Source organism: Helianthus annuus, chromosome 4 (assembly GCF_002127325.2).
Source record: "Helianthus annuus cultivar XRQ/B chromosome 4, HanXRQr2.0-SUNRISE, whole genome shotgun sequence".
NCBI classification, from domain to species: Eukaryota; Viridiplantae; Streptophyta; class Magnoliopsida; order Asterales; family Asteraceae; genus Helianthus; species Helianthus annuus.
Window position 1 is genome coordinate 186757260 of NC_035436.2, and position 6257 is coordinate 186763516.

The window sequence follows — 6257 nt, forward strand, 5'->3', positions numbered from 1 at the left end:
CATACTCTCACTCCTTCCCTCTCTAAAAACCCTAAGAAACACAAACACACCTTGGTAGCCGGCCAACACTAGGATTCGGATCAAGCTTGGAAATCGACCTTGGAGTTCACCTTTCCTATCTCTTAGCCGGTTAGTAATCCTTGTTATGTTTTGTGCTTGGATTGATTATTATGACATTATGTTGCTTGCTAAGTTTGAACATGAGAAATGATAGTTTATCTATGATAAAGATGTTGATTGATAGAAAGTAGTTACCAAATGATGATGAATCGATTAACATGTTTTCGGATATATTGCATGATGGACTATGATATCTTGTTTAAACCACTAGTTGTTGATGTTTATGAAATCGGCTTGCAATTGTCATACAATCGGATTAGTATAAAACCGGGCTTGTGGTATTATGCTAAATGTTTTGATGCTTGTTCATAACTTGGTTGAATAAGTGTTATTGTGCTTTGAATATATGAAAAACTTGATGAATGAGTTTGAATACATGAAGAACTTGTTGAATATGATATGAATGTGCTTTGAATGTTTGAATTCTGCCTAGTTGATCCGATTTTGGTTAGTGTTAGACAACAAAACATGTTTTAGTGGATAGTACAATATTTGTGTTGCATGATATTCAAATGCTATTGGATAGTACAAACTGTGCAGAAATCAGCAGATGTTGGGAGTCGAAACCCTGGTTGCGACTCGAAATCTCCGTGTTGCGACACCAGTTGCGAGTCGAGAACACCTGGTTACGACTCGCAACCATAACATGACAAGCCGAAACCGTGGTTGCGACATAGGTTGCGACTCGCAACCACCTATGATCAACACAAACAGCATAACTCGAGACCTCGGTTGCGAATCCGGTTACGACTCGCAACCAAAAGCAGCACAACCCAAGACCGTGTAGTTGCGAGTCTTGTTGCGACTCGCAACCACACTTAATGGGCTTACGTATTTATGGGCCTACGATTAGTGGGCCGGACTTATGGGCTTTCTGTGTTAACCGTTGATGCATGATTTGGGCTTGAGTAGTTGGGCTGTATGTGTTACTGTTAACTGAATATGTTAAACCTGTACACCGTGATTGCTACTTGTATGTGCACTGCTTGGTTTGAATCTGATTATAAGCGGTATCTATGTTAGGACGTGATTGACTACTTGCAAATTGATTGACCCTTCTGTGTTACTACCGAGCAAACCGAGGTGAGTTCACACCCTCTACAAAGCATGGGATTCCCTGGGTTGGGAACGGGGTTAAGGAACGTGGGTTCCTCGTCCTCCTTGGGTAGGACGGCTATGGTTCAGGAATGTGATTCCTCGTCCGGATGGACGGATAACTCGTACTAGACTAAAACTCTATCACGAAGTCCCTCCTTGTTGTATCGACTTAATCGTCGGGCCAATGGCGAGCGGATCATTAGTTAGATAGCGCTATTTAGGTCTGACAAACCTCACACCGTGCCGCAGAGGACGGGCGTGAACTAATGGATCTGGGGCACGTCAATGATGATAGACATTGATGTTTTCAGGGCACATAAACATGACTACAGTCAGCAGTCGATATGGTAACAAGTCTAGTGTACGCATGGGGTAGCCCCCACGGCCGAAATGCCTGATAACTACATGGGGTAGCCCCCACGGCTGGAGTGCCGGAGTAATTGGGAATGAACATGTCACGTTTTTAAACTATGGGGTAACCCCCACGGCAGGATGCCAGATAAAGGAAAACTGTTTTTGAAACAATTAAAACGAACACCCAACCGTGAACTCACTCAACTAGTTGTTGACTCGTTACTACATGCTTTGCAGGACCATAGGTACTCAACTGGAGCTTGCATGGAGGAGAGTCGTTGTGGGACACGGATTGCTGCGTGTCATGTTTTATTTGAAAACATTTGAACTTATGTCATAACTTTAAACTTATGCTTCCGCTTGCAACTTAAACTTGCTTGTTTTGAAACACCAATCGTATTGGTTAAACTTTTATAACTGTTTATATGCTCGTTCAGTATGATTGGTGGCTGGATCCTGGTCAGTCACACCTCCAAGCGGTAGTACTCCGCAGGTGGGATTTTGGGGGTGTGACATTGTCTCTCCTGGATCCTCCTGTCATCCTCTAACCGGATGAACCTGAGTGCCCGAGTTCTTACTTCGTCTAGGTTCCTGCATGGTGTCATAACAAGATCATCATAGAACAATGAATCCTTAAGTAATCCCATCTTGAAGGCCTCAACAGTTGTGGCCACGTCCAAGTTAGGAATATCCGAGGATTCTTTGCTAAACTTGGTTATATAATCCCTGAATGATTCATTATGACCCTGAGTTATCCTATATAAATCGCTAGTCAATCGTTCAAATTTTCTACTACAAGAAGATTGATTATTGAATAAGTTAACTAAATTAGCGAATGAAGTAATAGAGTAAGGGGGAAGACTTAGCAGCCATTTAAGAGCTGATCCAGTAAGAGTGGATCCAAATCCCTTGCATAGGCATGCTTCCTTTAACTTTTCTGGAATTGGATTGATCTCCATCCTCTCCCTGTATTGTGCTATGTGTTCCTCAGGATCCGTAGTACCATCATACAGCTTCATAGTAGGGATATGGAACCTTTTGGGTATCTCAGCATCACAAATTGGCGGTGCGAAACGAGATACCTTATGGCTTCCATCTGCAATCTCCGGGATAGGTTTAACTACCCCTGGAACACTTGAGATCATATCCTTCAGTTTCTGCAGTTCTCTGGCCATAGCATGGTTGATACCTGTATCCTACACGAATCCATGGTTAGTGGTAAGAGAATTATTTAAAAGTGTTACCTCCCATCGGGTTCAAGTTAGGAACATTGGATGTGAATCCATATTGCTGGGATTCTGGGATGATGGATGGATCAGTGGAAGCAATGGTCTGCATCGGAATAAAATCTTCTTGATGGACATTTGGACTTCCTGTTTGCAAATTCTTCAAGGATCCTGGTATCTGAAGGGATCCCTGAATATGGGATGATCCTGGAACTAAGGAGGATCCTTGAACCTGGGATAATCCTGGAACTAAGGAGGATCCTTGAACCTGGGATAATCCTGGAACGAAGGAGGATCCTTGAACCTGGGATAATCCTGGAACTAAGGAGGATCCTTGAACCTGGGATAATCCTGGAACGAAGGAGGATCCTGAGTTCATGAAGGATCCCATATGCTGAGTATAGGATCCTGCCGGTCGGAAATATGATCCTGACGCCTGAGTCACTACTGCTGGGCCGAAATGCACTCCTCTTAATCCACCCATATGTTGAACGCCTGGGGCCTCTGATGGCTGTGAAGTAACCATCGGAGTATCAAAATTCAAAGATTTGGGCATCAGTGGGGAATGATCCTCTGCCGTTTTCTTTTGTCTTTTGAGATCTCCGATTTCTCTGAGGATCCTGTCATTAGTTTCATCCTGCTGCTGCATACGATCCCTCATCTGCAAAATCAAAGTAAATATATCACTAGTACTGGGAGCAGAAGAAGTTAGAGCAGAAGAAGATGAAGGTTTAGAGAAAGCAGGAGTTGGTCTCTTCTCAGTGTTTCTCTGAGATCCTACTGGTGGTGGAGGCAAAGGTAAAGTGCTCTGGGATGAGTTGACTGCAGACATCGCTGTGGATGTATTCTTCAACGATGAAGCCATGCAATACTTCGAAATGATCACCAACAGAAAATTTTCTTATGAATGAAGCACCAATTGCCCCACGGTGGGCGCCAAACTGTTTTGGTCAAAAATCACACAAGGATAATGCAACCAAACTCTTATGTAAACGGGGAATGATGCTTGGTATGTTGAACAAAGTAAAGGATCACTTTGATGGAAAATACGCGAGTGACACAAGGATTTATACGAGGAAAAAGCCCTTGATCAATGAATGATCTCCGGCATAAAAAACCTCGGGTGATGGCAACTACCGATCACCAAGCTTCAATATAACAAACAATATTTTTACAACTTCGGATGGTAACGAGCTAAGTACAAGGATCACTATAGTATCGTGTGTCAAAGCGTGTGAGAAATGTGTTGTGTCTTCCGAATGTTGAAGAGTGCTACTTATACAAGTGTGTGTGGTCGTATTTTAGGTAAATAACCTAACTATTAGCTCATTACCCCTTTAGAAATAGAAGTAAATTTAGCCTAAATAATCACCCTTGAATTATGCTGAGTTTCCATATTCTTCATAACGTCCATCTTTGATTATGCATGTGCAAAATTAGCGTGATAGATTCCTTGTTTACGTTGTTAAGACCAAGTCCAACTAGTAATTCCTGCAAAACAACATTTAATCCAAAGAGAACAATCGTTAGTGTGAGGATCCTTAGGATGATCCGTGATCCTGATCCTGGAGCTCCTCTGAGGATCACTATCTGCCAAAGAAGTAAGGATCACTTGTTAGGATCACATGTAAGGATCATAGGTCATAAAAATCCAGCCCTAACACTATATCCATCCCCCATTTCATGAACGGCCAAGGGGATGCTACAGGATATAGTGGTTTAGCTGGTTGATGTAGTAGGTTACTATGTCTTTGACATGCATCACACCTTCGAGCATATTCTGCAGCATCCTTCCTCATTGTTGGCCAATAATATCCTGTCCTTAATACTTTGGAGAACAATGACCTGCCCCCAGTGTGGTTACCACAATCCCCTTCATGTATATCCTGAAGTACTTCTTTGGCTTCAGGACCCTCCAAGCACCTCAAATACGGTCCTGCAAGAGATTTCTTGTATAAAAGATTGTTTATAATAGTGAATCGTGATACCTTCATCCTAAATGCCTTAGGATTTTCATCTCCGGGGATATGTCCTTCCTTGAGATATCTCATGATTGGAGCCGTCCAGGATTTAGGATCCTTTTCAGGATACTCCGCTCTAGGATCCTGAATATCTGCTACTTCTTTATCCTGAGGATTCATTGCAGGATACAAGATATGTAATATTGGTATTGGGGTCCCGTCTGGTATCCTGATCGATAATCCCAGGTTTGCTAAGGCATCTGCTTCAGCATTATCCTCCCTTGGTACCTGTTCAAGTGTATATCGAAATACCCTGCTAATTTTTTGAGAATACCGAGGTATTCGATTAATTTCTCACCCTTGACTGCATAGGATCCATTAAAATGATTAGTAATTAACAAGGAGTCAACATATACTTGCAAATTCTTGATACTCATATTCTTAGCCAATTCTAATCCTGCAATCAAAGCTTCTTATTCTGCCTCATTATTAGTAGCAGGAAATTCACACCTAATGGCCTGGGGTATTATGTCCCCCTGTGGCGATTTTAGTAGTATACCTAAACCTACACCTCTTACATTAGATGCACCACCAGTATATAATGTCCAGGATTCTGAAGATTCTCCTAACTGTTGGACTTCTAGGTCTACCTCATCCTGAATGTCACTACTGAAATCAGCCACAAAGTCAGCTAAAGCCTGAAACTTTATCGTATTTCTAGGTTCATATACTAAGTCATAAGCACTCAACTTCACTGACCACTTAGCCATCCTACCGGACATCTCTGGTTTCTTAAGCACATTTTTAATAGGATAATTAGTTTTAACATGAATCCTATGTGTTTCAAAGTAATGTCTAAGCTTCGTTGATGCCATAACTAATGCTAGTATCAATTTTTCTAAATGAGAATATCTAGTTTCAGCATCTAACAGACTTTTACTAACATAATAAACAGGATATTGCTGACCTTCATGATCCTTTACAAGGACGGCACTTACAGCATTCCCTGATACTGCGAGGTATAGGGATAGTGGTTCACCATTTTCAGGCTTCATCAATAGAGGTGCAGTTGAGAGATATCGCTTCAAATCCTGCAAGGCTGCTTCATGCTTTGCTCCCCATTCGAACTTCTTATTCTTCTTGAGGATATCATAGGATTCCTTACATTTTTCCGAGGATCTTGAAATAAATCTGTTCAATGCTGCTACTCAGCCTGTTAACCGTTGAACATCCTTCATATTCGAGGGTGATCTTATATCCAGGATAGCTTTAATCTGCTCCGGGCTTGCCTCTATCCCTCTTTTGGTCACCATGTATCCTAAAAACTTTCCCGCCCCCACTCCGAAATGGCACTTGGCAGGATTTAGCTTCATGTTATACTGATCCAGGATATCAAATGCTCCCTTGATATCCTGGAGGTGATCCTCAGCCTTTTTAGATTTCACCACCATATCGTCAATATATACCTCCATGGTGTCCCCCAGCTTATCTTTAAACA